We start from the raw sequence: 19,928 nt of genomic DNA, 5'->3' as shown, positions 1-19,928 counted from the left end.
TAATTGAGACTTCCAATCTAAAGACATTGCTATACATTTACTTAAGTCATTTAATTTATTAGTTTTCTCTGTCGAAATTTTATGCATCTTTTGTTAAAATTATTCATTGTTACATGGAGATTATTGATGTGAATGTAAATGGCATTGTTTTTAACTTAATATTCTTGTTTTTTTTTTCCTAGTTACATAGGAATAAAATTAATTTTTCTACATTGGTATACATAGAGCTATCTAGCTAAATTTTCTTATTAATTGGAGTAATTTACCTGATAATTCATTCAGATGTTTTTATACAATCACATGCTTTTTAAAAATAATGGCAGTTTTACTTTTCCATCCCAATATTCATAATTTCTGTTACTTTTTCTTGCCTTATTGCACTGGATAGAATTCCTAAGGCAATTGTAATCATTGCTATCTCATCTCAAACTGACATACAAAGCATTTGATTAATTATAATTTTTCTCTGGTTGTATTTTTGACACTACTTATCATATTAATGGCTTTTTGTTTCTTTTTAATTGATAAATGTGTCATAAATACATTTTGAGTTTTATTAAATGGTTATTTATAGTCTATTGATAAGATTGTATTGCCTGTCTTTATTCGCTTTAATATAGTCAATAACTGCCAGGTGTGGTGGCTCATGCCTGTAATCTCATCATTTTGTGAGGCAAGCTAGGTGGATCACATGAGGTCAGCAGTTCGAGACCAGCACGGCCAACATGGTGAAACCCTGTTTCTAGTAGAAATACAAAAATTAGCTGGACATGTTGCAGCATGCCTGTAATTCCAGCTCAGGAGGCTGAGGCAGGAGAATCACTTGAACCTGGCAGATGGAGGTTGCAGTGAGCTGAGATCATGCCACTGCACTCCACCTGGGAAACAGAGTGAGATTCCATCTCAAAATAATAATAATCAATAATAATAATATAGTTAATAACATCATTGTTAAGCCAAACTTTTCATATATCACTAGGTATAATTTACTGATATGTTGTTCAGGAATTTTACATAATAGATATTGACTTATATTTGATTTTCCTGAATGGTCCTACCACGTATTGCTATCAAAATCTGAAGTCTTCATAAAAGAAATTGGGAAGATTTTTATTTGTTCCTATTCTCTAAAATAATTTGTATGTTTTGTTTTTTAATATTTGGTGGACTTTGGGTGAATTTCACCTGGGAGTAGAATTTTTCTTGGAAGGTATTTTTATTATGAATTATTTTTAGACACATAGGACTCTTTAGTTCCTCTCCTTCCCTCTGTTTTTATCAATTTATTTTTTAAGAAATACTTCTGTAAGAGGAAATAAATTCTTTCCATAAGAACTTATTCCTCTTGTCTAACTATGATTTTGTTTCCTTCACCTAAATATTAGATTTCTCAGATCAAATTATTTATTATTTGTAGTATTGTATCTTCTTAAGATGTTTTATTTATTTATTTAATGGATACTGTTACGTGGCCCTTAACAATTGTTATACATTCTGAGAAATGTGTTGTTATGTGATTTTATCATTGTGTGAATATCATAGATTGCCATACAAAAACCTAGGGGATATAGCCTCCTACACACCTATGTTATAGGTACAGCCTATTGCTCCTAGGCTAAAAACTTGTACAGCATGTTATTGTACTGAATACAGTAGACAATTGTAACACAATGGTAACTGTAAGTATATCTAAACATATTTAAACATAGAAAAGGTATAGTAAAAATATGGTATTATAATTTCATGGGACCATGTTGTATATCTGATCCATAGTTGATAGAAACATTGTTAAGTGGCCATGACTGTTCTTATTTTTTATTTATTTACTAACTTTACCAATTAACTTTGGACATGAATAATTATAACTTAATCAATTATTTTATGAGTATGGAGACAATATTACAATAAATGTGGTCTTTTCGTCAAGTAAAAATTGTTATATTTATCATGTACAACATGATTTGACATATGTATACATTATGAAATTGCTCGTTTGAGCTAATTAACATAGTATTATCTAAAATTATTTCTCCTATTTAACTAAGATTTGGTATTCCTTGACCAGCACCCCTGCCAAATCCCTGATATGGGGATCCCCAAATTCCTGATAGCCTCTAGTACCTAGCATTCTACTCTTCAGTTCTGTGTACAGCTTTTTTAGACTCCACACATAAGTGAGATCATGAGGTATTTGTCTTTCTCTTCATGGATTACTGCACTTACCATAATGTCCTCCAGGTTCATCCATGCTACTGCAAATGACAATAATTCCTTTATTAAGGTGGAATAATACTTTATTGTGTATAATATCCATTCATTCATTCATGGACACTTAGGTTGATTTCATATCTTGGCTCTTGTGAATACTGCTGCAATAAACATGGAAGTACAGATGTTTCCTCAAGATGCTGGTTTCATTTCCTTTGGACATATACCCAGTAGTGTGATGACTGGATCCTATGGTAATTCTACTTTTAATTTATAAGGAATCTCTATACTGTTTTTCATAATAGCTGAACCAAGATATATTCTCATCAGCATTGCATGACTGTTTCCCTTTCTTCACATCCTTACCGGCATTTGTTATTTTCTATATTTTTATTATAGCCATTCTAATTAAGATGATATAGTGAAATCAGATTGTGCTTTTAATTTGCATATTTCTGATGACTAGTGATATTAAGCTCCTTTGTCATATACCAGTTGGTCATTGTATGCATTCTTTAGAGAAATGCCTATTCAGACCCATTGCTCATTTTAAAATTATGTTATGCGTATTCTTGATAATGAGTTGTTTGAGTTTCTTATGTATTTTGGATATTAAACCTTTATTGGATGTGTCATTTGTAAATATTTTCTCCCATGTGATAGGCTGTCTTTTCACTCTGCGGATTGTTTACTTTGCTGTGCAAAGGCTTTTTAGCTTGATATAATCTTATTTGCCAATTTTTGCTTTTGTTGCTTGCTTTTTGGTGCCATATTCTGAAATTAGTTTCCCAAACAAATGTCATAGAGCTTTTCTTTTCTGTTTTTTCTAGTAATTTTACAATTTCAACTGGGGGTTCATCCCGAATTCCCTAGGATCATTTAAAATGTTCTTAGTATCTGCAGAAACTTCTGATTTCTATTTCTATTTTATTTTATTAAAAAAATTGACATATAATAATTGTACATATTTATGAGGTGCATAGTGATGTTTCAATACATATAATGTACAGTGATCAGATCAATGTAATTAGCATATTTATAATCTCAAATATTTATTATTTTTTGTGTTTGAAATATCCAATGTCTTACTTTTAGCTATTTAAAACTATATAATAGATCATCGTTAACTATAGTCATTCTATATTGGTATGGAACACTAGAATTTATTCCTCCTGTCTAGCTATAGTTTCATGTCCTTTAATAAACCTCTAATTATAATTCATTGCTAATTTTATTCATACTCGTAATTTAATTTGTATTTTCTCTTTCAAACTTTTTCTTACTTTTTCTTGCTAGAATTTATTGATTTATTTTTTCATAGAAAATCCTCTGTGCTGATTTTTTCTATTGCAAGTTTAAAAAGTTATTTATTCTTGTTCCTGTATTAAATATTTTTTCATTCTTTCTTCTGTATTTAAGTTTCTATTCTCTTTATAGTCTTATTGTTTTCAAACTTTTATTATTTTCAAGCTTTTATTATTTTTAACTTTCCTCTTTTCTAGTATATATTACACATTTTCTTTAGAGAACTACCTTTGACATATTTTGACATGACATATCTTTATTATTATTCACTTTCTATGGGTTAAATAGTGTTACCCCCTCAACTCACCTCCAACGTAATGGTATTTGGAGATGAGGCCTTTGGGAGGTAATTAGATTTAGATAAGACTATGAAAGTGAAGATCTCGTGATGAGAATTGTACCCTTATAAGAAAAGAAATCAATACAATGGGGAGTCTCTCTTGGCTCTAAGGCAATCACAGCTAGCCTTTTTTCTTCTTTGTCTATGCTTCTATGCTACCATCTCTATGATTTAGAGGATCTTTATCAGTTTCTAGCTGAATTCCTGTGTTCTCTCTTAGTACTCTGTTTGGCATGTGATTATCTACTTATTGTTTTGGTCTTTCTTTGTGGAGGAGGCCAGTGGCTATTTTGATGACTTGCTCTGGGCAGCCACAGTTTGTGAAAGATGCTCTTGCTCCAGCCCCTGCATCCCCAGTATGGGCTACTTTTTATAATAAAGAAAGCTCAACTCATAAAAAGGCACCAGTAGACCAAAGGGCAGACACAGAAGCAAACTTAAACGGAGTAGAATTGAATACTAATTAAGGCAAGGCAACAGGTAACTGGATTTCAGAATTACTCTATATTGGTGAAGTATAATGTGCCTCCCATTCTCCCTATCTTTGAATGAGAGTATCTATCCCTCCCTGTATCATCACTGGGGAACAGATAACTGGTCTCTTGGATAAAACTAGCTACTGATGGAATGAATACACATAGACACACATGCATATGGTTATATATAATACACAAATATATCTGTGTGTGTATATATACATACATAAATATATTGCATTATAAGTTTATGAAGATATTTCCAATTTTAACTCAGAACTAAATTGATTTATATAATAAATGTGAATACTATTATTTACATAATAAATGTTATACAATATACTAACATACTATGTTACATCAGTATTTCTTCCCTTGAACATTGTGAATATTGGTTTTATAGGTGGAGAGAACAATAGATTTAGAATGTCATTGCATTAGTCGTTTTGTTTTACACAGACAGCAAACTAATGACTGTTGGATCTTCTTTTTCTCTGTCTTATATATGTTAACTTCTGTCAAATATTTTATCTTTTTCTTCATTTCTTATGAATTTTAAATTGTGACTTGTTTTTATGGGTTATTACCATTAAAGCATTGTCAGTTATGTTTTTTGTTCTTAGTTTCCTTCTAGTTTAATTTTCATTACTGATTTTTTCTCTTTTTTCCTTTACAACTCTTATAAAGTTATATTTCTTTAATTTTAATTCTTATAAAATTATAATTCTTTATAATTCTATAACATAAATTTTAAGTTATATTATCATATTTTGGGCTTTTTCTGGTTTTGGTTTATGTTATTTCTTTCTTATAGCACTATCTTAGCCTTTTTATTGGTTTTGGAAAAATAGTTTACCATTTTAAAATCTGTTTTACTTTGTATGAGAAAACGGAAATAGCTAGTTTATTTTTTTTTAATTTTTTTATTTCCATAGGTTATTGGGGAACAGGTGGTGTTTGTTTACATGAGTAAGTTCTTTAGCAGTAATTTGTGAGCTTTTGGTGTAACCATCATTCTAGCTGTATACATTGCCCCCAATTTGTAGAGTTTTATCCCTCACCCTCTTCCCATGCTTTCCCCCTAAGTCCCCAAAGTCCATTGTGTCATTCTTATGCCTTTGCATCCCCATAGCTTAGCTTCCACTTATGAGTTAGAATATATGATGTTTGGTTTTCCATTCCTGAGTTACTTCACTTAGAATAATAGTCTCCAATCTCATCCAGGCCGCTGTAAATGGCATTAACTCATTCCTTTTTATGGCTGAGTAGTATTTCATCATATAAATATACCACAATTTCTTTATCCATGCATTGATTTATGTGCTTTTGAGTGGATTCCACATATTGGCAGTTGCGAGTTGTGCTGCTATAAACATGTGTGTGCAAGTATTTTTTTTGTATAGTGACTTATTTTCCTCTGGGTAGATACCCAGTAGTGGGACTGCTGGATCAAATGGTAGTTCTACTTTTATTTCTTTAAGGTATCTCCACACATTGTCCATATTGGTTGTACTAGTTTACATTCCCACCAACAGTGTAGACATGTTCCCTTTTCACTGCATCCACACAAGTATCTATTTTTTTTTTTTTTTAATTTTTTGATTATGGCCATTCTTGCAGGCGTAAAGTGGTATTGTGTTGAGGTTTTGATTTGCATTTCACTGATCATTAATGATGCTGATCATTTTTTCATATGTTTTTTGGCCATTTGTATATCTTCTTTTGAGAATTGTCTATTCATGTCCTTAGCCCATTTATAATGGGATTGTTTGTTTCTTTCCTGGCAATTTGTTTGAGTTTGTTGTAGATTCTGCATATTATTCCTTTGTCAGATGTATAGATTGTGAAGATTTTCTCCCACTCTGTGGGTTGTCTGTTTACTCTGCTGACTGTTCCTTTAGCCATGCAAAAGCTCTTTAGTTTAATTAAGTCCCAGCTATTATTCTTTGTTTTTTTTTGTTGTTGTTGTTGTTGTTTATTTGTTTGTTTGTTTGAGACGGAGTCTTGCTCTGTAGCCCAGGCTGGAGTGCAGTGGCACCATCTCTGCTCACTGCAAGCTCTGACGCCCGGGTTCATGCCATTCTCCTGCCTCAGTCTCCCAAGTAGCTGTTACTACAGGTGCCCACCACCACGCCCGGCTAATTTTTTTGTATTTTTAGTAGAGATGGGGTTTCACCATGTTAGCCAGGATGGTCTCGATCTCCTGACCTCATGATCCACCCTCCTTGGCCTCCTAAAGTGCTGGGATTACAGGCATGAGCCACCAACTGCCTCCAGCCAACTCTGTTTTTATAGCATTTGCTTTGGGATTCTTGGTCATGGTATCCTTGCCTAAGCCATTGTCTAGAAGGGTTTTCCAATGTTATCTTCTAGAATTTTTATAATTTCAGGTCTTAGATTTAAGTCCTTGATCCATCTTCAGCTGACTTTTTGTATAGGTGAGAGATGAGGATCTAGTTTTATTCTCCTACATGTGACTTGCCAATTACCCAGACATCATTTGTTGACTAGGGCGTCCTTTCCTCACTTTATGTTTTTGTTTGCTTTATTGAAGATCAGTTGCTGTATTGAAGATCAAGAGCAATAAAGTTGTTTGCTTCATTGAAGATCAGTTTCTTTATTGAAGATCAGTAAGTATTTGGGTTTATTTCTGGGTTTTCTATTGATTTCTGGGCCTATTTTTATACCTGTACCATGCTGTTTAGGTGACTATGGCTTTATATTATATTTTGAAGTTGGGTAATGTGATGCCTCCAGATTTGTTCTTTTTGCTTAGTCTTGCTTTGATTATGTAGGCTCTTTTTTAGTTCTGTATGAATTTTAAGATTGTTTTTTCTAATTCTGTGAAGAATTGTGGTGGCATTTTAATGGAATTTGCATTTAATTTGTAGACTGCTTTTGGTAGTATGGTGATTTTCACAGTATTGATTCTACCCATCCATGAGCATGGGATGTGTTTCCATTTGTTTGTGTCATCTATGATTTCTTTTAGCAGTGTGTTGTAGTTTTCCTTGTAGAGGTCTTTCAGCTCATTGGTTAGATATATTCCTAAGGTTTTTTCTTTTTTCTTTCTTTCTTTTTTTTTGCAGCTATTGTTAAAGGGGTTGAGTTCTTGTTTTGATTCTCAACTTGGTTACTGTCGGTGTATGAAAGAGCTACTGATTTGTATACACTAAATTTGTATCTGAAAACTTTGTTGAATTTTTTTTATCAGTTCTAAGAGCTTTCTGGAGGAGTCTTTAGGGTTTTCTAGGTAAACGATCATATCATCAGCAAACAGTGACAATTTAACTCCCTTTTTACCAATTTGGATGCCCTTTATTTGTTTCCCTTGTCTGATTGCTCTGTCTAGGACTTCCAGTACCATGTTGAAGAGGAGTGGTGAGAGTGGGCATCCTTGTCTTGTTCCAGTTCTCAGAGGGAATGCTTTCAACTTTTCCCTATTCAATATTATGTTGGCTGTGGGTTTGTCATAGAAGGCTTTTATTACATTGAGGTATGTCCCTTATATCCCAATTTTGCTGAGAATTTTAATTATAAAGCAATGCTAGATTTTGTCGAATACTTCTGCATCTATTGAGATGGTTGTGTGATTTTTGTTATTAATTCTGTTTATTTGTTTTATCACATTTGTTGACTCATGTATGTCAAACCATCCTTGCATCGTTGGTATGAAACCCACTTGATCATAGTGAATTATCTTTTTGATATGTTGTTGAATTTGGTTAGTTAATATTTTCTTAAATATTTTAGCATCTATGTTCATCAGGGATATTGGTCTGTAGTTATTATTATTATTATTATTATTATTTTGGTTATGTTCTTTCCTGGTTTGGGTATTAGGGTGATATCTTCATAGAATAATTTAGGGAGGATTCTGTCTTTCTCTATCTTGTGGAATAGTGTCAATAGCATTGGTACCAATTCTTTTTTGAATGTCTGGTAGAATTCTGCTGAGGATCCTTCTGCTCCTGGACTTTGCTGGTAATTTTAAAATTCCCATTTCAATGTAGCTGCTTGTTATTGGTTGGTCTGCTCAGGGTATCTAATTCTTCCTGTCTTAAGCTAGGAGGGTTGTATCTTTCCAGGAATTTAATCCATCTCCTCTTGGTTTTTTAGTTTATGCACATAAAGGTATTCATAGTAGCCTTGAGTAATCTTTTGTATTTCTGTGGTGTCAATTGTAATATCTCTTGTTTCATTTCTAATTGAGCTTATTTAAATTTTCTATCTTCTTTTCTTGGTTAATCTTACTAATGGTCTATCAATTTTATTTATCTTTTCAAACAACTACATTTTGTGTTTCATTTGTCTTTTGCATTGTTTTGTTTGTTTATTTCAATTTCAATTAGTTCTTTGGCTGTGGTTATTTCCTTTCTTCTGCTGGATTTGGGTTTTGTTTGCTCTTATTTCTCTAGTTCCTTCAGATGTGACCTTAGGTTGTCTGTTTGTGCTCTTTCAGTCTTTTTAATGCAGGCATTTAGGGCTACCAACTTTCCTCTTAGCACCACATTTGCTGTACCCCAGAGGTTTTGATAGGTTGTGTCACTGCTGTCGTTTAGTTCAAAAAAGTTTTTAATTTTAATCTTCATTTCATTTTTGACCCAATGATCATTCAGGAGCAGGTTATTTAATTTCCATGTATTTGCATTATTTTGAAGTTTTTTTATTTTTTATTTTTCTGAGTTGGTTTTCTGTTTTATTCCTCTGTGGTCTGAGAGAGTGCTTAATATAATTTCAATTTTCTTAAATTTATTGAGGCTCGTTCTGTGTCCTATCATATGATCTGTCTTAGAGAAAGTTCCATGCACTGTCAAACAGAAAGCATATTCTGTGGTTGTTGGGTAGAATGTTCTGTAAATATCTGTTGAGTCCATTTGTTCCAGGGTGTAGTTTCAATCCATTGTTTCTTTGTTGACTTTCTGTCTTGATGACCTGTGTAGTACTGTCAGTGGAATATTGGAGTCCCTCACTATTATTGTGGTGGGGTCTATCTCATTTCTTAGGACTATTAGTAATTGTTTTATAAATTTGAGAGCTCCAGTGTTATAAATTTGGGAGCTCCAGTGTTAGGTGCATATATATTTAGAATTGTGATATTTTCCTGTTGGACAAAGTCTTTTATCATTATATAATGTCCCGCTTTGTCTTTTTAACTACTGTTACTTTAAAGTTTGTTTTGTCTGATATAAGAAAAACAACTGTTGCTATTTGTTGCCTGTATACCTGTATACTTTGGCCTTTTTTCTTTTTCTTTCTTTTTTTTTTTTTTGGATTTTTGTTTTATAGGTCCTGTGAGATTTATGCTTTAAAGAGGTTCTGTTTAGATGTGTTTCTAGGATTTGTTTCAAGATTTAGAGCTCCATTTAGCAGTTCTTGTGTTGCTGGCTTGGTAGTGAAGAATTCTCTCAGCATTTGTTTATCTGAAAAAGACTATCTTTCCTTCATTTATAAAGCTTCATTTTGCTGGATACAAAATTTTTGGCTGATAATTGTTTTGTCTGAGGAGACTGAAGATAGGGCTCCAATCCCTTTTAGCTTGTAGGGTTTCTTCTGAGAAATCTGCTGTTAATCTGACAGTTTTTTTGTTTTTGTTTTTGTTTTTGTTTTTTAATAGGTTACCTGGTGCTTTTGCCTCACAGCTTTTAGGATTCTTTCCTTCATCTTAACTTTATATAACCTGATGACAATGTGTCCAAGTGATGATCTTTTTGCAATGAATTTCCCAGGTGTTTTTTGAGCTTCCTGTATTTGGATGTCTAGGTCTCTAGCAAGGCTGGGGAAGTTTTCCTTGATAATTTCCCAAATATGTTTTTCAAACTTTTAGATTTATCTTCTTCCTCAGGAACACTGATTATTCTTAGGTTTGGTCATTTAACATAATCCTAGTCTTCTTGGAGGCTTTGTTCATATTTTCTTATTCTTCTTTCTTTGCCTTTGTTTAATTGGCTTAATTTAAAAACCTCGTCTTTGAGGTCTGAATTTCATTCTTCTGCTTGTTCAATTCTATTGCTGAGACTTTCCAGAGTAGTTTACATTTTTTAAGTGCATCCATTATTTCCTGAAGTTTGATTGTTTTTTGTATTTATGCTACCTCCTTCACTGAAGATTTCTCCCTTCACTTCTTGTATCATTATTTTTTAAATTTCCTTATATTGGGCTTCACCTTTCTCTGTTGTCTCCTTGATTAGCTTAATAATTAACCTTCTAAATTATTTCTCTGGTTAATCAGGGATTTCTTTTAGGTTTTTACCCATTGCTGGTGAGCTAGTGTGATGTTTTGGAGGTGTTAAAAAACTTTGTTTTGTCACATTATCAGAGTTAGGTTTCTAGTTCCTTCTCATTTGGATAGGCTCTGTCAGAGGGAAGGTTGAGGGTTCAAGGCTGTTGTTCAGATTCTTTTGTCCCATGAGCTGTTCCCTTGATGTAGTACTGAAGATAGAGCCCCGATCCCTTTTCCTAGGGATGTGGCTTCCTGAGAGCCAAGCTGTAGTGATTATTATCTCTCTTCTGGATGTAACCTCCCAGCAAATCTATCAGGCCCTAGGCTGGCACTGGGGGTTGTCTGCACAGAGTCCTGTGATGTGAACCATCTGCGGTCTCTCAGTCATGGATACCCAGCATAGTATTCAGTGTGTCTCCCGGGTCCTGCAGGAGCAACCCACTTCCTTCAGAGGATCTGTGGGTTCCCTCAGTTTTCTAATGTATTCCTGCAGTTGTTCTGGAGCAAAAGTTCTAAAATCTGTTTTAAAAGCATGTTCTTCTGATGTGCTTTTGTTGTCCATGGGGGTATAATTTTTGTTCTTGTTCTCTTTTATCTTATAATAACTTTGAGATTTAACCATTATGCATTTATTTGGCTCATTTTTAATAAAAGTAAGTGTTCCTAAACTTTTAAAACTTGATGGAGTTCAGTATGAACTTCACAGTTATCTTTCTTCTCTTCTTGTTTTTATATTGCTTAAATATATATTGACTTGATTTCTTAAGTCTTATCTCTCTCCGAACTCTCCTCCTTTAATTTTTGTTTCTTAATTTTTCCTATTGGTCTATCTTGCTCAATTTTTTAACAGTTGTATGAAAGTATAAGTGACATACAATAAACAACATAGAGTTAAATTGTATAAACGTGTAAGTTTTGACATACATATATATATATATATATATACCTGTGAAACCATCATTGAATCAAGAGTTTCCTTATGATCTTACATCATAATTCCTACCTGATGTTTCTTCCCATGCTTCGACCATGCCTCTACAACCGCTAATCTGTTTCATGTCACTAGAGATTAATGTGAATTTTTTTGAATTTTATATAAATAAAATCATATAGGATGTACTTTTCTGTATGGCTTATTTTTTCCGCATAACCTTTTGAGATTTATTTACATTGTATCATGCATCACTGATTCATTCTGTATTATTGTGGATTAGTGTAGAATTAAAATACCAGATTCTTTATCCATTCATCTGTTAATGGCCCCTTAGGTGTAGTTTTGGGCTGTTATAATAGAGATGTTCTGAACATTTGAGCACAAATCTTTGCATAGCTGATAGTTTCATTTATCTTGGGTAAATAACTAGGCACAGAATAACTGAGTTCTATGGCAGGTGTATATTTAACTTAAATAAAATACCTGCCAAACTGTTTCGCAAAGTGGTTGTACCACTTTTACAATAACATCAGTAGTATATGAGTGTTCTGTTTCTTTCACATGTGCAACAGTATTTGGTGTTAGGTAACTTTACAATTTTAGGTATTCTAATGTATGTAGTAGTAATTGTGTTTTTATTTTGCAATTCCCTACTGACTAGTGGTAAGAATATTTGTATGTACTTACTAATCATCAGTATCCATTTTATGGTAAAATGCATATTGAATTATTTTGCCTAATTTTATTGGGTTTGTATATTTATTACTAAACTGTCAAGAGTTTACATGTTCTGAATACAAATCCTTTATATAATGTATGCTGTGCAAATATTTTTTCCTGCTGTGTGTCATGTCTTTTTATCTTGATACGAATGTCTTTTGAGAGCAGAACATCTTAATTTTGATAAACTCCAGTATATTACTTTTTTCTTTTGTGCCTTACGCTTCTGGAAAACCAAATTCGTAAAAATTTTTTTCTACGTGTTTCATAAGTTTCATCTTTAGGTTTATTTTTATTTTAAATAATTTTTGTATATGGTGTGAGAGGTTTCTTTTACTTAATAGACAACCACTTGTTCCAGCATCATGTTAAAGATAATTTTAATGTTAAAGAAATTTTAATTTTCTCCATTGAATTGCCCTTGCAATTTTCTCAAAACCAATTGATCGTACGCACACACACACGCGCGCGCGCACACATACACACACACACATATGTTCATGTCCATTAATCCATTGTCTGTGTCTTTAGTCCAATATTATAATGTTTCTATTACTACAGTTTTGGAATTCTTTATGTTTGTCTTTAGTCCAATATTACAATGTTTTCATTACTGCAGTTTTATAATTCTTTGCATTTTATTTTGACATATAATAATTGTTCATATTTAAAGGATAATGTTTTAATACATGTACACATTCTGTTATGATTAAATCCTAAAACATTTACGGATTTTTATGATGAAAGCATAAAAACCCTCTTTCTTTTTAATATAGTTATTTTAAAATGTAATTATATTGTTAACTATAGCTATTCTACTGTAAAATATAACACTGAACTGATTCCTCTAACCTATCTGTAATTGTGTTCCTGTTGACCAATTTACCCTCCTGCCCTCTTCTCCTCTAACGTTCTGAACTCCTGGTAACTATCATTCTACTCTCTCCTTCCATGAGATCAGCTTTTAAAAATTATACAAATGAGTGAGATCATGCAATATTTGTCTTTCTGTGTCTGACATTTCATTTAACATGATTTTCTCCAGTTCCATACATGTCGTGGCAAATGACAGAATTTCATTCTGTTTTCTGACTGAGTAGTATTCCATTCTCTGTCTGTCTGTACGTGGGGGTGTGTGTGTGTGTAATTTTCTGTATTAATCACTTTAGTACTAGTGATGCATTAAACATGAGAACGCAGATATCTCTTGAACATACTGATTTATTTCCTTTGGATATTTCCTTTGGATATATACCTGGCAATAGGATTTCTGGGTCCTATAGTGGTTCCATTTTTAATTATTTTAGAAACATCCACACCCCTTTCTATAATGCCTGTACTAATTTACATTTTCATCAAGAGTGCATATCTTTCTGTATATCCTTACAGACATTTGTTATTTTTTGTCTTTTTGATAATAGTAATTTTAACAGAGTAGGTGATATCTCGCTTTGGGTTTGATTTGCATTTCCCTGATTATTGATGGTGTTGAACATATTTTCCTACATCTGTTGGCCATTTGTATATCAACTTTTTAGAAACGTCTATTCAGATATTTTCCTAAGTTTTTAAAAATTTGGTTGTGTATTTACTATTGAGTTGCTTGAGTTCCTTATACATTCTGGATGTTGACCGTTTTCAGATGCATAGTTAGCAAATACATTCCCTCATACTGTATATTATCTGTTTATTGAACGTTTCCTTTGCTGTGTGCAGAAACTTTTTAGTTTGATGTAATCCTATTTGTCTATTTTTGCTTCTGTTTTTTGTGATTCTGAGATCTTATTTAAAAATATTCTTGCCCAGTCTAATTTCATGAAACACTTCCCCTATGTAGTCTCCTAGTAGTTTCATAGTTCTGGGTCTTATATTTAAGTCTTAAATCACTGACCTTTGTGTAAAATGAGAAAAAGGAATCTAGCTTTATTCTCCTACATGTGAATATCCAGTTTGCTCAGCCTTGATTATATGAGAGATTGTCCTTTCCGCCATGTATGTTTATGACATCTTTGTGAAAATTCAGTTGGCTGTAAATGCATAGATTTATTTCTAGCTTCTCTATTCTCTTCTATTGGTCTGCATGTCTGTTTTTATGCCAGTGACATGCAGTTTTGGTTGCTATAGCTTTTTCACATATTTTGACATCAAATAGTGTGATTCCTCCACCTTTATTCTTTATTCTCAAAACTGCTTTGGCAATCTGGGGCCTTTGTATTTCCATATGAATTTTAAGAGTTTTTTTTTTTTCTATTATTTTCAAATGTTAAACTAAACTTGCACTACTGGAGTAAATCCAACTTAGTATTAATGTGCAGTCACTTTATACAAATAAGTTGCCAACATTTTGTTAGAAGTTTTTGTGTCAAATTTCATGGGAAACAGTGGTCTGTGGTTTTCCGTATTTGTAATATCATCAGTTTGGTATCAGGTTAATGCTGGCCTCAGAAATATAAATTATGAAGTATTTCTCCTTCAGTTTTTCTGGAAGAGTTTTGTAGAATTGATATAGTTTCATTTTTAATTAAGTACATTTTATTAAGGAAGCCACTTATAAGTTCTTTTGTTGGTTTGTTTGACAAATATTTCAACAATTTCATTTAATAGATACATATAAGGCTGTACAGGTTATCTATATTTTCTCGAAGGAACTTTGGTAGTGCATGTCTTTCAACAAATTTTCTTATTTCTTCTAAATTTTTGAATTTATTGGCACAACATTTTCTATACTAATTTCTTACTTTCCTTTAAGTATCTGTAGACTCTCCACAGGTATCACTTTTAAGATTCATGGTCAGGTAATTTATCTTCTCTCTATTTTTCTTATCAGTCTGGCTAGAAGTTTGTTAATTTTATTGATCTCAAATAATTGTATTTCACTTTTATTGATTTTTCTCTCTTGTTTTTACTTTATTTATTTATTTTTATTATTATTATTATACTTTAAGTTCTAGGGTACATGTGCATAACATGCAGGTTTGTTATGTATGTATACTTGTGCCATGTTGGTGTGCTGCGCCCATCAACTCGTCAGCACCCATCAACTCGTCATTTACATCAGGTGTAACTCCCAATGCAATCCCTCTCCCCTCCCCCCTCCCCATGATAGGCCCCGGTGTATGATGTTCCCCTTCCCCAGTCCAAGTGATCTCATTGTTCAGTTCCCACCTATGAGTGAGAACATGCGGTGTTTGGTTTTCTGTTCTTGTGATAGTTTGCTGAGAATGATGTTTCCAGCTGCATCCATGTCCCTACAAAGGACACAAACTCATTCTTTTTTATGGCTGCATAATATTCCATGGTGTATATGTGCCACATTTTCTTAATCCAGTCTGTCACTGATGGACATTTGGGTTGATCCCAAGTCTTTGCTATTGTGAATAGTGCTGCAATAAACATACGTGTGCATGTGTCTTTATAGCAGCATGATTTATAATCCTTTGGGTATATACCCAGTAATGGGATGGCTGGGTCATATGGTACATCTAGTCTAGATCCTTGAGGAATCGCCATACTGTTTTCCATAATGGTTGAACTAGTTTACAATCCCACCAACAGTGTAAAAGTGTTCCTATTTCTCCACATCCTCTCCAGCACCTGTTGTTTCCTGACTTTTTAATGATTGCCATTCTAACTGGTGTGAGATGGTATCTCATTGTGGTTTTGATTTGCATTTCTCTGATGGCCAGTGATGATGAGCATTTTTTCATGTGTCTGTTGGCTGTATGAATGTCTTCTTTTGAGAAATGTCTGTTCATATCCTTTGCCCACTTTTTGATGGGGTTGTTTGTTTTTTTCTTGTAAATTTGTTTGAGTTCTTTGTAGGTTCTGGATATTAGCCCTTTGTCAGATGAGTAGATTGCAAAAATTTTCTCTCATTCTGTAGGTTGCCTGTTCACTCTGATGGTAGTTTCTTTTGCTGTGCAGAAGCTCTTTAGTTTAATTAGATCCCATTTGTCAATTTTGGCTTTTGTTGCGGTTGCTTTTGGTGTTTTAGACATGAAGTCTTTGCCCATGCCTATGTCCTGAATGGTACTACCTAGGTTTTCCTATAGGGTTTTTATGGTATTAGGTCTAACATTTAAGTCTCTAATCCATCTTGAATTAATGTTCGTATAAGGAGTAAGGAAAGGATCCAGTTTCAGCTTTCTACTTATGGCTAGCCAATTTTCCCAGCACCGTTTATTAAATAGGGAATCCTTTCCCCATTTCTTGTTTCTCTCTACTTTCTAGTTTGTTGATGTCTGTTCTGCTTTTATAATCTTCTTTCTTCCAATTATTTACACTTGCATTTACTCTTCTTTTTCTAGTTCTTAAGATAGAAAATGAGGTAACTGATCTGAGAACATTTTTTTCTAACATAGCTATTTAGTGCTATAAATCTCCCTCTAAATTTGGCTATAATTGTATTCCCCAAATTTTGACACATGTTTGCACTTTTCCTGAGTACAAAATGCTTTTAAATTTTTATGCTTCTTTCTTGAATGAATGGAATGAAGAGATAATGAAATAAAAAATATTTATATATTTAGAAAAATATTTATGTAAGTATACACTTATGGCATATATATGTATGTACATACACCTACCTATATATTTAGCAGGGTATATATACACCTACATAAATGTATATACCTGTATACCTATATATACACACCATAAATGTATATATCTCTATATAGGTAGGTGTGTATATATGCAGATGTGTGTATGTATATAGGTAGATATATATGTACATAGGTAGATATATATGTAGATATGTACACATACCTACATTACCTAACTACATACATACCTATATATTTATGCCTACCATATATATATTCACACACACCTACATAAACGGATATATATATATGCCTTCATAAATACACACACACACACTCTTACATAAATGGATATACTGGGTATACAGGTAGGTATACAGAATTATGGTACATATTTATGGTATATATATGTATGTATATATACACATTTGTGTGTGTGTGTGTGTGTATATATAAACTGTTATTTCAGTTTTGAATCCAAATGAAGCAATTCACCAATTATTTTATTTTGACTCAAAACTAAAATAGCAGTTCATATAAAAATTGTTAGCAGCTGCAAAGAAACCACTTGACAAATAATGCTTCTCTCATCAAATTTAATAAGTTTTAAATTAACCTAGAATTCTATGTATTCATCATGCTGGCATAATATTTTCAATTACATATACACTGTGGGATGGTTAAATCTAGGTATATTAACAAATGGATTACCTCTCATAATTAGCATTTTTGTAGTGAGAATACAATATTCATTCTCTTAACATTTCTCAAGAACTCAATATATCATCATTAACTATAGTCACCATACTCTACAATCTGTCTCTTGAACTTATTCCTCCTATGCAAGTATCATCGTGTGTCCTTTGACCAATGCTCCTGAATAGCACTAGATATTAATAGGAGTTTCTACTTGAATTCTAGAAATGCTGGACTTCTCTCCTAGCTCTCTGTTCCAGAGTGGCTAAATAATAACAGCAAAATTTCAGTTGAAAACTCTTTGCCAAAAATCCGTGTATTCTTGGTGGGCAGAGATGTGTTCATCTTTGATTTCCACTATACCTATTTCAGTACCTTTAACTCTATTTTTGAAATTAGTTAGGATTGTGAAGTTGTTAAACAATTATTTTTGGAAATAATAAAAATGTCTTAAAAGGCATTTAATATGTGCAGATTATTGGGTTAAATTATTTGACAAGATTATTTTATTTACTCTACAGAGTGACATTATTGTGTCAGTTTAATCCTTATTTTCAGGTGAGAAATATGAAGTTTAATTAACTCATCCTATTTCACAAGAACTTGTAAATTTTGAGGTTAGTACCATAGCTAAGCAGGATAGATTCAGAGCTTGCACACCAATGCTGTGTTTTACTCTCTCCCCAAAACACAACATACTGTTTATTTCATTCATTTGAAATCAAATCATAAATTACATATCTAATTTTTGCTATATGCTAGGAGTTAAATTAGAAAATATATCAGTGGGAGAGAATGCATATTTGAGTTAGAAGTTGCTTTTAGGCCTAAAGTGGATTTCCACCTCAGCATGCACTTTCTGTTCTCTTCCCAGTAACAGTAAACAAGTTGTTCCTTGCCTCCTGCTGTTATTAACTCATCCTTCAGCATGGCTGAATGTCTACTTGGTTTAGAGTGTATGTCTTCGTCTCTTTTGTTTTCTTGTGTGCCGTGCCTCTTCTCTGTGCTCCAGTTCCCCCACTCCGATAGCCCCAGCAAAAAGCCCTCATCTCCTTCTAGTTACCATGACCATGAACTTATTTATGGCCAGATATAGTGCTGTGCCTGCCAGACGACTCCTTCAGAAAATTAGCTTGATTCACTCCCAAAGAAGAAAATCTAGCCAAAAATTCTGTCACTTCCACTCTTTCCCAATTTGCAGATAGCACTGAGATTTTACAGCTCATTCAGGATGGACTAGAAACTGCTCCTCAAAAGAGGCAAATGACCTACTGTTTAAAAGGGCAAGCACGCAGACAGTGGCAACCCAGCGTCTGAACCTATGGCTCTTTGTTAAACTTGAACAGATTAACAGTAAGTCATAAAATATATGATTCTATGTTATTTTGTACTGTACATACTAGAAACTAATAGTTTACTTATCTGTCCAAATGTACATTATACATAAGGACCGTCTGAAAAAGAGACCCAAGTAAACATAAAAAGATATACCATATTTTCACAATTCAAAGATTATCTTTTTAAATATTTTAATATTTTTGAGGCTTACTGTAGTAAATATGTTTACTACTATTGCATTTTAGTTTATTTGTTTTTTCTTAAAAAATAAATTAAGTGTGCTTGTCCAGAAAATGAGTGTCTATGAATTTGTCTGGATATTTACCTTTGTAACATCATAGACTGCAGACTTTTTATCCAACTTATACTCTTAGTACATAATAAAACCATTTTCTATTGACAGTCTTTGGTTGTAGCAAAACACAAGTAAGTTTAGAATAACAATCATTCTCTTATCTTTTCTCAAATGATAAATACTTTTGCTTTTAAAATGACTTATTTACAGTAGCACCATATAACATTAATTGTGCTAATGATCTTTCTATTTTAACTAATTGTAATAATGACATTTTGATTACAAATGATATATTTTTATTACAATTATTTAAAAATTGTATATGAAGCTATGTTTATTTGAGCAAAATATTGATTTTTTTTGTATGCATATTTCATTGACACAGGTAAAGTAGGTCTAAAATGGACATAAATTACTCAGAACATTTTAATTCAGTTTTTCATTCAAAGATTTGGAGACTTCCTTTTAGCCTTTAACATGGAAATGTAAAGATTCTTAGGATAACTGGGTCAGTTACACATGATGTTATGAGGAATTTGACTTGTTTATACTTGTTTAACTTACCTCACTCTTCCTATATAGGGCCTCGTCTCAGAGCTTTGTCACTTTCACAAAAAACTTCCTTCATTGACTCTGACAATTATATTTAGGCTTAATTTTGCAACTACATAAACTCATCCTGTAGTGGTAGGCCCTAAATTGTGGGTTCTTAAATTTGGTTCATGTGATTTTATTTGCTTTGTTTTTAGTAGTTGGTACGAAATTGACAATAGAGAATAAGTTAGTATGCACTTGCATTCTCTTTTCCATATGCTAGCTTTCTGTTGATGTTTAAATACTTTAGCCTGA

General features: G+C 32.7%; 1 long non-coding RNA gene across 1 annotated transcript in view; it reads left to right on the top strand.

The window, feature by feature from the left end:
* Positions 1-19,928, top strand: part of LOC126961715 (uncharacterized) — a 116,946-nt gene that overhangs the window by 32,836 nt on the left and 64,182 nt on the right. Inside the window, exon 2 of the long non-coding RNA XR_007728396.1 lies at positions 6,884-6,959. This is a non-coding gene — a long non-coding RNA (uncharacterized LOC126961715). The remainder of the gene's footprint in view (positions 1-6,883; positions 6,960-19,928) is intronic.

The sequence above is a fragment of the Macaca thibetana genome, chromosome 8 (assembly GCF_024542745.1).
Source record: "Macaca thibetana thibetana isolate TM-01 chromosome 8, ASM2454274v1, whole genome shotgun sequence".
NCBI lineage: Eukaryota > Metazoa > Chordata > Mammalia > Primates > Cercopithecidae > Macaca > Macaca thibetana.
Note: the sequence above shows the minus strand (reverse complement) of the source record. Positions and strands in the feature narration are given on the sequence as shown.